This window comes from Phacochoerus africanus, chromosome 15, assembly GCF_016906955.1.
Source record: "Phacochoerus africanus isolate WHEZ1 chromosome 15, ROS_Pafr_v1, whole genome shotgun sequence".
NCBI classification, from domain to species: Eukaryota; Metazoa; Chordata; class Mammalia; order Artiodactyla; family Suidae; genus Phacochoerus; species Phacochoerus africanus.
The window spans coordinates 23,062,790-23,076,459 of record NC_062558.1 but is presented as its reverse complement, the minus strand read 5'-3'; the positions used below and the strand labels follow the sequence as shown (position 1 = coordinate 23,076,459).

Genomic DNA, 13,670 nt, shown 5'->3' with positions numbered 1-13,670 from the left:
CTCCACCAGCTCTGACAGAAAGAATTGATCAGATCAAATCAGAATCGATCTGCTGAAGAGAATCCATCTAATCAGTAACAAGACATTAACCCACTGGCCGATGCCCAGAGCACATTCAGAGGTGGGTGCCCCCATCAGCCCAGGCAATCTTTCCAGCTACATCCTGGTACCCACTGCATCTACTGTGGGCCCCAGGGCTGCTGGTGACCGAGAAGCCAGCAGAACCTTGAGGCAGGGGCCGCAGCTGCTGAGCATGGCTGAGCATGGCCAAGCGTGGCCATCCTCGGCCAGGGGTCCCTTCACAGAATCAAACACCTGGTAAGTCCTCAAAAGTTGAAGTGCAGCTTGCTTGTCCTCAGCTTAGAAAGGCATCAGGAGGTCTCTGGGAGGTGACAAATGATATCCTCCAAGCTCACGGCCCAGGAAGCCAGACCACCCAGCAGGGCCACCTAAAGGGGAGGCTGGTCCTAGGGCCCCCTCGGCTGACTAAGGGATGCAGATGTCTGGGTCTGGGAGCTCAGACTGTCTTTTCCCAGTGTGCGGACACATCCCAGCAGGGAGGGTGCTCAAGGCAGGCCCTGCGGGTATAATCACAGATGTCCCGAGTGGCCCCCCCCTGGAAGGCCCCCCCAAGAGGGTTCCTAGGAGGCCAGGCAGGGCTGAGCAATCCTACTGAGAAGGAGGGTTAGCTCAACTGGCTCGGGGTGCAGGGGACAGTGAGGGCCACCCTGGACCCCCTGGAGCCAGCATCCCTCCTCCAGGAGCCTCCAGAGTCTCCCCCCGCCACTGCCCCCCTACCCCAAGACCTGTCCTATCCCTCCTCCTCCTGGCACTGGTCAGAGTATCTGAATAAAGAGCACTTCATGCTCACTGCGGCACCGCATGTACTAAAACTGGAACATGCAGAGAAGATGAGCATGAACAGTGCACCAGGATGACAAGCAAATTTGTGAAGCATTCCATATTTTTTGCAATTTTTTTTTTCTTTTTTGGCTGCCCCACAGCATAAGGAGTTCCCGGGCCAGGGATCAGATCTGAGCCACAGTTTCAACCAGCACTGCAGTTGTGGCAATAATGAATTCTTAACCCACTGTGCCAGGCTGGGGATGGAACTTGCATCCCAGTGCTCCAAAGATGCTGCCAATGCCTTTGAACCACAGGGGGAACTCCTGCACATTTTTTTTTTTCTTTTTAGGGCCACACCCACAGCACATGGAAGTTCCCAGGTTAGTGGTAAAATCTGAGCTGAAGCTGCCGGCCTACCCCACAGCTCACAGCAATGCAGGATCCTTAACCCACTGAGCAAGGCCAGGGATTGAACCTGCCTCGTCATGGATACTAGTCAGGTTCTCAACTGGCTAAGCCACAGCAGGAACTCCTCTATATTTTTAAAGAATATGTATATATGTGGATGACTGGGTCACTTTGCTACGCAGCAGAAAATGGAACAACAATGTCAACTATCTATACTTTAATAATAAATAAACAAACGAATAAACCCTTGCAGGGGGGGATTCTCTGAGGATTCCATTGGTTTTCTTTCTATAGCATAAGGAGTGAGTGGAACACTCTAAAACAGGAGAGATTGCAACTGCTGAACATGCACTGGGGGAGGTGGGGTGGGGTTGGGGCGGTGCTGACAGGTGCCTGGGGTCCACCCCACCCGCTTCTGGTGGATGAGCAAGGGCCAAGGGTCAAGAGCAGGGCAGGCTTATGTCGATGGCTCTGGGCTCACTGAAGACCCGGCCCCACCCCTCAAGGGCAACCTCATAGACCAGGCCAGGGTCCCCACAGCCTGCTGAGCACAGAGGCCAGATGGATGATGGCCTTGAAGGCCAGGCCCACAGGTCAAAGGGCTGGATGTCCACAGCTGGCGAGGAGCCACAGGGCCTGGAAGGGGGTGATTCCAGTACCCAGGAGAGGGGGCTGAGCTCTCCCGATGGCGCCTCCAGCCCCTCCTCGCATCCTTCAGGGAAGGTTTTCAGGGCTTCGGATCCCCAACTCCATGAGATGTCAGGGGGCAGGTGTGGAGGGTGGAGGATGTGAATGTGGCCGGGCTCCAGGGGGGGTGACCTCAAGCTGCTCCCACTTTGGGGGCTGCAAGGCTGCTCTGACTTCCAGGCTAGGACCGGCGTGTGCTGGGGTCTGTCCGGTGACTGGAGAACATGCAGGCCTGAAGGTGTGTGTGTGTGTGTGTGTGAGAGAGAGAGAGAGAGAGAGCGAGAGAGAGATGGTGCTCCACTCCTGACCACCTGCCCCCAGGCTGACCCGAAGCTCCAGTCAGCTCACCACCCCTCTCTGTAGGGCTACTGGCTCACCCTCTTCAGCCATGGAGCCCATGCTGGCTCCACCTCTTCCAGAAACGTCTAGAATATGGACACATTTACCCATAAGGAAAGAGCTATGAAGATAACTTCTAAAAGTGAAACCACTGAATCAGAAGGGTCTGAACCATTGCCAAGTTGCTCCCAAGAAGGGCCTTTTGCAAGTAATTTATCTGCTGACTTCTGTCTTGGGCCCCCGTGCTGAGTGAGAGGGCCCAGGTTACCACCCATCAAAGTGGCCTGTTTCCCTCAGTCACAGAGCCCGACTTGTCCCTCCATGGATGGCAGCCGTTACATATACATACACATACATATATGTATGTATATGTATATTGTCTTTTTAGGGCTGCAAGTTCGGCATATGGAAGCTCCCAGTCTAGGGTTCGAATTAGAGCTGTAGCTGCCAGCCTACACCACAGACACAGCCACACGGGATCCAAGCCACTTCCAGCAACCTACACCACAGCCACAGCAACGCCAGATCTGAGCCACATCTGTGATCTACACACAGCACATGGCCACACTGGATCCATAACCCACTTAGAGAGGCCAGGGATCAAACCCACGTCCTCATGGATACCAGTCAGGTTCGTAACCTGCTGAGCCACGACGGGAACTCCTCTCCTCTTCTTATAAAGACCCCAGTCATTGGATTCAGGACCCAACCTAGTTCCTATGACCTCATCTTAACTTTGTTACATCTTTGAAGACCCCGTTTTCCAATAAGGCCACATTCTGAAGTCCTGGGGGACACTGTCCCACCCAGCACATTGTCTCCTGGAATAATAGCCGGAGTCCTATTTTTTTTTTTTCCCTGTCTTTTTGCCTTTTCTAGGGCCGCTCCCACAGCATATGGAGGTTCCCAGGCTAGGGGTCTAATCAGAGCTGTAGGGATCCGAGCCGCGTCTGCAACCTACACCACGGCTCATGGCAACACTGGATCCTTAACCAACTGAGCGAGGCCAGGGATCAAACCTGCAACCTCATGGTTCCTAGTCAGGTTCATTAACCACTTAGCCACGACAGGAACTCCAAAATTGGAGGCCTTATAAATGGCCTCGGAGGCCTGTTCCCTCAGCCGCCCCCACCTCAGCATCCCCCCCACCCAACACTGTGCTCCAGCCTTGGGGTGTGGCCAGCATTCAAGCTCATGTCCACAGACCTTTGCACTGGCTGTTCCTGATGATCTCTGCGCTCCCTGTTCCCAAGGCTTGCTCCTCACCGAATTCTCATATCAGCTTCCCGGATTACCCATAAAACATGACAAACCAGCCGTCCTGAGTATCCTCAGCCCCACTGCAAGGCCCTGGCCACCATTGCAAGGCCCTGGCCACCACTGGCAAACTACCAACTTTTGTCCTCTGACTGGAAGGCACCCCAGTGGTAGGCTTTATCTCTGCTCACTGGGGAACCCCAAGTACCTGAATAACGTCTGGCACAGGGTACTTGGTGGGTCCCCCAGAGCAGGTCTCAGCAGCCGGGGTCCTGACTACCTGGCACCAGGCAGCAGGAGGCCGGCTGATTTAATGGAATCCAGAATCCCCGCCACAAGCCAGGCAATTTACACCTGCAATTTGCTGAGCTGAGCAGGAAGATTTTTTTGGAAGTCCCCAGGCTAGGGGTCAAATTGGGGCTACAGCTGCCGGCCCATGCCACAGCCACAGCAACACAGGATCCAAGCCCAGTCTGCGACCTACAGCACAGCTCACAGCAACGCCAGATCCTTAATCCACTGAGCAAGGCCAGGGATCGAACCCACATTCTCTTGGATACTAGTCGGGTCTATTACTGTTGAGCTACAACAGGAACTCCCAAATGGGAGGACTTTTTTTGTGGTCAAAGGCACACTGCCAGCAGTGGCTTGATTCTAGCTGACCAGCTCACCCTGGCTGTCTGCACTGCAGGTTTGGGGGCGCCCACTCCACCCTGCCCTGCTCCAGTCCCAGCAGACCTCGAGGGTTAGGACAAGCAGCCAGCCAGTCTTGGCTGTTCTCTCAGGCCTGGTCCTTGGCCTGAATAGGAAGGGTTTAAGAAAAAAGCTGTCTTGATACTCAGTTGTTTCAAGTTCATCCAAGGGACTGAGCAGAGACAGTCCTGCCAGTTGGCTGAAACAGGGCTCTGTCTGCAGAGTAACTGGCGTCCCCAGATGGGTGTGTCAGAGCCCCCAGCGCGGGCACCAGGCAGCCATGAGGCTGGCACCTGCCTTCAGAAGGCTCTCTCCCAGCTCCCATGCCCAGAAGTACCAGATACTCAGGCCCCCACCCCCACTGGGGAAAGAGTACTTGGCAGAGGGAACAGCAGCATAAAAGCCCAGGGAGGCCACGTGGCAGGAGTTCAGGGCAATGGGGACCAAGGAGGCGAGAGAGAGCTAGGGCCTCCCAGGCTGTTTATAAAGACAGCCTTTTGTTCTGGGAGGGGGTGTGCTGGGTGAATGGGGCCCCAGAGCTGCCTACTTGTCTGACTCCCAACTTTGACAGATACACCCTCTGGTCTCTGTTCCCTCCTCATTGAAATCAATAGTGGGAGGCAGGGGTCTGGGTAGGACCCCCAGAGGAGCAGGTTGGGCAGGAAGTAGCGGGGGTGCTGCTCAGAGGAAAGGGAGGGAAGCTGACCAGTGCAGGGTCTCTGTACAAAGGCTGAGGGCCAAGGACAGAGGGCAGGGATGCGCCTGGGGGCGGGGGTGATCAGCCAAGAGCAGCCTGAAGAGCTTGCTGCCCTTGGCATTGCACCAGCACTCTGACAGACTGCGAGAGGGAAGACAGCCATTTATTTGGAATAAATACGGGTGTTTGGGGCTGTATAGGTTATGGCTTCATTTTGATTTTGATTTTTTTGTTTTTTAGGGCTGTACCCGCCACATATGGAAGTTCCCAGTCTAGGGGTTGAATTAGAGCTACAGCCACTGGCCACAGCCACAGAAACACCAGATCCAAGCCACGTCTGCGACCCACACCACAGCTCTTGGCAATGACGGATCCTTAACCCATTGAGTGGCACCAGGGATCGAAGCCACATCTTCATGGATAATAGCAGGGTTCGTTTCCACTAAGCCATAACGGGAATTCCAGGTTATGGCTTTTTAAAGAAAATTCTGGACCTGTGTTTTTACAGGTACATGCCTCTGTGAATGGTATGTGTGTGTGTGTTTGTGTGTTTGTGTGAATGGTGGTAATAGTGTGTGATGTGCGGGGGGGGGGGGGAGGCGGCTAAGATTACGGGGTGTGGCACACCCTTCCTGAAGTTCAGGACAATGGAACAATCAAGGAGTTCCCATCGTGGCTCAGAGCATTACTAGCCAGACTAATATCCATGAGGATGCGGGTTCAAGCCCTGGCCTTGCTCAGTGGGTTCAGGATCCAGCATTGCCATGAGAGACGGCAACTAAACACTGCAGCTAAACACCTGAAAGACAGCTAAACTCTGTCGTCAGACTCCAGGCACCAGAAGCTCTCCTGCTGTGGTTGCCGAGGCCTCCCCTCCCCACACCCTCATCCCCACTGTGCCTTCCTCTCCAGCTCCCAGACCCCAGGAGGATGAGGCTTATGAGCTCCCAGCCTGACCCCATCATGTCACGCCACAGAGGCTCTGGAGCACCCCATCTTTGTGAGGCCTTAGCAGGAGGACTGTATTTCTCCCTCTGTGTGAGGCTAGACATTCTTAGGGACAGAGGGCAGGGCCATGTCCTTCTGCCCCCTTGGCAGCCACTCCAAGAGCCCTGGAACAGGCAACTTTCCCTGTCTGGGTTCTGCCTGCTGTCAGCACCCCAGAACAGGGCCCCACACACAGCAGTCCACAACTGACACTTGCCAGGTGGGGAATGAATGAATGAGTGACCAAGTGAATGAGCAAATGTGTGAATGAGTGAACGAATGAGTGAGTGAACACACGAATGAGTGAACATGTGGATGAGTGAATGCATGAATGCATAAACACAAGAATGAGTGAACAAAGGAATGAGTGAATGCCTGACTGAAGGCATCAGCCCCGCCACCAAGGGATGCTGTCTGTGGTGGACAAGGACCTCTCAAGGCCGCTGAGAAAATACGTCTTAGCTCTTTTCACATCAATGCTGGTGTCGTTCCAGCAGAGTAAATATGACCAGCCACCAGCTGAAGGCTGGCTTCCTGCCTGCCGCCCTGTGGAGCTGGCTGGCCTCTGCTAAGCGCTGCTCTGGCCCCTGTCCCCTCCCCTTTGCCATATGGCCTGGAAGGAGGACGCAAGCCTCTTTGGACCTTGGCACCACAACCTCCCGCTGAGTGATCTCAGCCAGTCGCTCTGCCTCTCTGGCTCCCATCTTCATCCTAAGATGGGTGCCAACCTCAGGGGCATCTCAAGAGTCAGGGGAGGAGTTCCCACTGTGGCTCAGCAGCATAAGAACCAGACATTGTCTCTGTGAGGATGAGAGTTTGATCCCTGACCTCGCTCAGTGGGTTAAGATCCAGCATTGCTGCAAGCTGCGGTATATACAGGTTGCAGATGCTGCACGGATCCTGCGTTGCTATAGCTGTGGTATAGGCCAGAAGCTCCAGCTTCAACCCCTAGCTGCAGGTGCATCCCTAAAAAGAAAAAAGAAAAGAGCCAGGGGACATGCGGATTAAGTGACCACAGAGCACCAGCAACCAGTCATCAGCTTTGTTGCTGCTGTTACTCAGATACCTGGCGTGAAACCTTTCCTCCTAGAATCAAGTCCACATGCAGGACATGAAGGAGGGGACGTCCCATTCACTCACACAGACAGATCCCTCGTCTTATGCCTGAGCCCTGGGAAGGTAAGCAAGATGGGAGTGGCCTGCACCCTGGGGAGGAAGAAGGGGGAAAAGGGCTGGGCAGAGGAAGAGGTCCAGCTGGGCGCAGGTCAGAGATGGGAGTGATGTGGCCACAAGCCAAGGGACACCTGGAGCCTCCAGAACCAGGAAGAGGCAGGAAGGACCTCCCCCGCCAAGACTCTGGAAGGAGCAGGGCCCTGCACACTCCCTGACTTCAGACTTTCAGCCTCCAGGATAGTAAGAAAACTTTATTTATTTATTTTTATTTTTTGGTGTTTAGGGCTGCACCTGTGGCATATGGAGGTTCCCAGGCTAGGGGCTGAATCGGAGCTGTAGATCTGGCCTACACCACAGCACAGCATCATGGGATCCGAGCAATGTCTTCAACCTATACCACAGCTCAAGGCAATGCTGGATCCTTAACCCATTGAGTGAAGCCAGGGATCAAACCCGTGTCCTCATGGATACTAGTCAGGTTCATTAACCACTGAACTACAAAGGGAACTCCAGAATTTCATTTATTTATTTATTTATTTATTTAATTATTTATTTATTTATTTATTTATTTATTTTGCTGTTTAGGGCTGCATGTGCAGCATGTGGAAGTTCCCAGGCTAGCCATGCCCCAGCCACAGCAGCTTGAGAGCTGAGCCTGCATCTGCAACCTACACCACAGCCCACGGCAATGCCAGTTCCTTAAGTCACCGAGCAAACCCACGTCCTCAAGGATAGTAGTTGGGTTCATTTCCGCTGAACCACAACAGGATATCCCATTCCTGCTGTTTTAAGCCACCAAGTTTGTGGCTCTTTTTTACAGCAGCTCCAGGAAATAAATGCAATACTCCAAATCTACCCCTCCCTAGCAGCCTCTGGAGAAATGAGAGTTCCTTCTCCCTTCACCCCACCCCAGCCCCGCCTTCTGCTGCCTGGGTTTGTAGCGGCTTGGGCTGGCTTCTGGCCTGTATTCCTTCCTTCCTTCATTATAGGAATTAGGTCGTGTGATCACGGAGGCTGAGAAATCCCAAGCAAGCTGGAGCCCAGGACAGCAGGAAGGCAGATCAGCCCGAGCTCTAAGGCCTGAGAAATCGAGGCACCAGAGGTATAAACCCCATCAGGGCAGGCAGAGGTGAGATGCGATGCTCTGGTCACCAGTGAGGCATGAAAAAGGGGTGCCATCCCCTCTGCACCTTTGGTTTTATTAAGGGCCCCCTGGACTGGGGGCAGGGGGGTGGCGGCCCACACGGGGAGGCATCTGTGGCAGAGGCTGCCATTCATATGCTAATCTTGTCTGGAAATGCCCTCACTGACCTTGAACAATGTTGCCACTGGGCACCTAGTAGCTAGTCAAGCTGACACCTCTCCTGCATCAGGGACTGGACAGGCAGCATCCAGGGTGTGCTTCTGAAGAGTCACTCATCTCACATCCTCCAGGCGCCCACTGGGCATAGAGGTGGTGTCACAGTAGTGACTGGTAGTCACATGCCCCACCATGTCCCACCATGTCCCACACACATGTCCCGCCATGTCCCCTCCAGCCCCTCCCCCCACTGCCCACCCAGGAGACACACAGCTTACCTCCCTGACCTTCCGCAGGAGGCATACAGCTTACCTCCTACAGGAAAGGCCCTTTCTCTTCTGGCCCTACCTTACCCTTTAAATACCATTATTTCTCTCCGTGGCACCTGACATGACCCACAGCGGGCCAGCGGCAAGCAGCTGCAGCCTAGGCCCAAGGGCGCCGCACCCAGTAGAAATCCCAGCCCTGTGGTTGAGTGAGTCTGAGTAGGAACATGCGTCCCAGCACTGGGGCATTGTGGGAGCCCAACAACCTGTGGTCACTTCGTGTGTCCCCCACCCCTACCCTGGCCTAGAACACAGTGACCGGGCCCAGATGGCACTGTTGGCAGTCATAGCTGTGAGTCTCTTTCTCCTGGAATGACTTTGTATGGCAGATGGTGTGTTCTGACCCCTGCCATGGGGACTCTCCATGAGAGATGCCCAAGAAAGGAAGCCAGCTTTGCAGAGGGTGTGGAGAAAAGTTAACCCTACTCAGAGTGAGGGCTGGCCTTTGTCTGGCTCCAGGAGGGACCCCAGGCCCGGCTAATGGCAGTACTGTCTGCTGGGCTGGGCCATCAGAGTCCCTGAGGGTGTTTAGAGCCAGGCTTTGGGCCACATAGCATCTGTTCCACCTCTGGAGAGGCTGGACCCTGGGGGCAGCCATGCAGCCTCGAAGCCTAGTAAAGACTGGAGGCTGAGGTGTCCCCTTGGTTTTGCAGCGGTAACAAACCTCACTAGTATTCATGAGGATGCAGGTTCAGTCTTGCTCAGTGGGTTGCTCAGGTCTTGCTCCGTGGGTTAAGGATCTGGCATTTCCATGAGCAGTGGTGCAGCTGGCAGAGATGGCTCGGATCCCAAGTTGTTGTGGCTGTGGTGTAGGCCAGCAGCTGCAGCTCTGATTTGACCCCTAGCCTGGGAACTTCTATATGCTGCAGGTATGGGCCTAAAAAGGAAGGAAGGAAGGAAGGAAGGAAGGAAGGAAGGAAGGAAGGAAGGAAGGAAGGAAGGAAGGAAAGAAAGAAAGAAAGAAAGAAAGAAAGAAAGAAAGAAAGAAAGAAAGAAAGAAAGAAAGAAAGAAAGAAAGAAAGAAAGAAAGAAAGAGAAAGAAAGAAACAACAGACAGACTGGAGGCCAAGGCAGGGAACCTCGGGCCAGCTGCACCCTGTGTGTGCTGTCGCATGTCATCGGAGCCAGGGAGTCATCTCTGTCTGCAGCCCCACAGGGAGGACACTGAAGGCTCATGTTTGGGGATCTGCTGGGTCTGTCCCTCCCCTCCAGTAGGCCATGACCCTGAGAACAGAGCTGGTGGGGGAGGGCAGGAGGGGGTCCTCCAGGGGGGTTGTCCAACCTGAGGGGATCTCGGAGACCCTGGCCTTGCAGTCAGTGTCAGAAGTAGGGGTCTTGTGTGTACCGGGCCCCCAGAACTTTGCAGATAGCTAATTCTCACAGAGTAACCAGAACAACTGCTCCCCAAATTCAGCAGGGGCACCCTCTTCTGTGTCTCGCCATATCCCAGTAACTACAACAGCACCCGGCACAGAGCAGGTGCTTAACTAATATTGTTTGGAATCAGTGAATTGCCTGGTTTGCTGTGGTGATGGGAGAGAAGCGGGGGTGCCTTCGAGATTCCAGGGCTGCTACCTGGGCCTAAGGATCTGGGCGCTGGGTCACAGTGACAGAGAGAAAGCCTAGGAACAGGCTGACCCTCTTGCTGCTAGCATCTGACACCCCCCCACCCCCCCCCACCCCACCCCACCCCCCCGCTGCCTCCCTGGGAAAGTGTTTGCTCTGTGGGAATCAGAGGTGAACTTCTGGATCACCCGTGTGGATGGTGGATCCTTCCCAGGCTGCAGGAGATCCTGTTCCAAGAGTTCTATCCTGGTCCTAAGTGTGCCAGGTGGCCTTTATGAGCCAAGGGCCCCTCGGTGCACAGAACTGCCCTTGACCGAGGACACCGATCACACCCAGGGGACCTATGCCCAGCCCACTGGATACTGGACTGTACCCTTGTTCTCACGGCCTCTGCCTTCACCCAGTGCCACTTGTGGGGTCTGCTCCTCTAGCCTTCACCCAGGCCTCTGTTTGCCTTTTTTGGGGGGCGGGGGCACACCTGCTGTATGTGGAAGTTCCCAGGCTAGGGGTCAAATTAGAGCTGTAGTTGCTGGCCACAGCCACAGCCACAGCAACCGTGGGATCCGAGCCACATCTGGACCTACACCACAGTTCATGGCAACGCCAGATGATCCTTAACCCACTGAGCAAGGCCAGGGATCAAACTCGCATCCTCATGGATAATAGTAGGGTTCATTACTGCTGAGCCACAACAGGAACTCCCCAGGACTCTGTTTAAAGACATGCCACTCCCCACCCCCTCTTATTTAACAGTGACCTAACCCCTCTACCCCGGCCCTGCCTTTGCCAGTCCTCTCTACTGATGCTCACCCTCATGGGGTGGGAGTTGGGCTGCCTGCCTAGGACTCCAAACAGGGCCCACCAGCTGCCTGAGGCCATGGGAGAGACGCCCACCTGGAGTGCTGCCCCCACTCCCACCCCCATGGGCCCCTTCACTGGGCTCCTGGCCTCCAGACTGAAGCCAGGAGACCACATGCCCTGTGGCAGCTGTGAAAATACCTCCACCCTACAGGCTTTGCCAAAATCAATCTTGTTTGAGGAATTCCTGTAGTGGCTCCGCAGTATCCAAAAGCCCGACCAGTATCCATGAGGACCAAGGTTTAACCCCTGGCATTGCTCAGTGGGTTAAGACCCGGCATTGTCATGAGCTGTGGTTTAGGTCACAGATGTGGCTCGGTTCTGGCGTTGCTGTAGCTATGGCATGGGCTGGCAGCTGCAGGTCCGATTTGACCCCGGGCCTGGGAACTTCCATATGCTGCAGGTACAGCAACCCCCCCCCCCCCAAGAAAAAAAGCAAAAAAAATCTTGTTTGAAAAATAACACAAGTTGGAGTTCCCGTCGTGGCGCAGTGGTTAACGAATCCGACTAGGAACCATGAGGTTGTGGGTTCAGTCCCTGCCCTTGCTCAGTGGGTTAACGATCCGGCGTTGCCGTGAGCTGTGGTGTAGGTTGCAGACGCGGCTCGGATCCCGCGTTGCTGTGGCTCTGGCGTAGGCCGGTGGCTACAGCTCCGATTCAACCCCTAGCCTGGGAACCTCCATATGCCGCGGGAGCGGCCCAAGAAATAGCAACAACAACAACAACAAAAGACAAAAAAAAAAAAAAAACACAAGTTGAGTTCACCTTCTGGCAGAGGTGCCACGCCTCCCCCCGCCTCTGTAGGTGGGGGTGGCTCCAGGAAGGCAGGAGCCTCTGTCAGCAGCTGCCCTTCCCCGCCCCCTCCCCCGCCGGCAGGCCCCAGAAAGGCCCCAGGGTCAGCCCCCCCACTGCTGCTTCCCCGCCCACACATGGTGGCCCCGAGGCTGTTGGGTGGAGAAGGATTGGATTTGTCAGATGAGTAACATTGCTGATTAAATTTGCTGGGCTGGCTGTTGGCATAGCGCCGCCGTATCTCCCTGGTGGGCAGAGAATCTGTTTGAGGTCGTTAAAAATACGGTAATTGAAACGTTCCGAGGATGAGATCCAGCTATGAGAGTGCGCAGCCTCCAAGGACAAAATTCAGCTCCAGGCCCCGCCCCCCCCAGGGGGAGGGGGGTCATTACAGCCCAGGAATAGACTAGGGCATCCTAACAGCTCCCTTTGTGTTTTCCCTGGAATTTCTCTGCTCCACCCTCAACATCCTGCTAAGGGTAAGGGTGGGGGCCTCTGACTGCCGCTGAGTCCTGCCCAAGGGAGCACCAGCAGGACTGCAGGGACAGAAGAGAGCAGGACGGGTGTTGGTTCCCAGTGTCCCCTGGCTCAGCCCTCGACCTACCTGGGCCACAGCTCCTGCAGGTGCTGTGCCCACACAGGGGCCTCGCCTTTCCCGCCCCTCGAGTCTGTCCCCGACACTTTGTGCCCGTGTACCCTTCCCTCTGCGCTTCGGCCCCAGGTGGAAAGGGCTCCTTCCTGTGCTAGTTCTGCACCACCTGTGGACTCACGGTGCTCCAAATACACCTGCCTCCCTTTTCAACAGAGCAATCACACTTCTCAAAAAATGAAAAACTGTGTTGGAGTTCCTATCTTGGCTCAGGGAGAATGAATCTGACTAGTATCCAATGAGGTTGCAGGTTCGATCCCTGGCCTTTCTCAGTGGGGTTAAGGATCTAGCGTTGCCATGAGCTGTTGTGTAGGTCTCAGACATGGCTCAGAGCCCACGTTGCTGGGTGTAGGCCAGCAGCTCCAGCTCTAATTCAGCCCCTAGCCGGGGAACTTCCATATGCTGCAGGTGCAGCCCTAAAAAGGAAAAAAAAAAAAAAGTTTCGTCGCCGCCCTAGAGTTTGCAATATGCATTCATAATGATGCCAAGTCCACTTTCAATCACACTGAAGGGCCTCAAAGAGAGTGTCAGCCCCTTGGGACAAAATACTGCTAGTTCCCCCCTCTTCTCCGAATGTAACATTGCTTCCTTCACTTACCCACCAGTTATAATCACCCAGTACCTTGTTTCAGTATCTTTTGAAAGAACCATTATCTGTTAGGACAATTAGAATAAGCAAAAGAATGAAGTTCCCATCGTAGCTCAGTGGTAGCAAACCCAGCTAGTATCCATGAGGATGCAGATTTGATCCTTGGCCCCATTCAGTGGGTTAAGTATCCGGCGTTGTCGTGAGCTGTGGTTTAGGTCACAGATGTGGCTCAGATCTGGTGTTGCTGTGTGGCTGTGGCATCAGCCAGCAGCAGCAGCTCTGATTCGACCCCTGCCTGGGAACTTCCTTGTGCCACAGGTGCAGCCCTAAAAAGCAAAAAAAGAAAAGAAAAAGAAAGAAAGGAAGAGAGAGACAAGAATATTTTTATGGACGATTAGAATAAGATAAAGGAAACATTTTAGTCTGCCTTCTTGAGCTCCTTCTAGAACACTCTTCTCTTCTGCAGATCTGAGTTCTGACCTAAATCATTCTCCATCAGCCTA

At 54.4% G+C, this 13,670-nt stretch overlaps 1 pseudogene; it reads left to right on the top strand.

Annotated features, from left to right (window-relative positions):
- Positions 1-872: 872 nt before the first annotated feature.
- On the top strand, positions 873-969 carry LOC125117108 (uncharacterized; annotated as a pseudogene).
- The last annotated feature ends 12,701 nt before the right edge of the window (positions 970-13,670 follow it).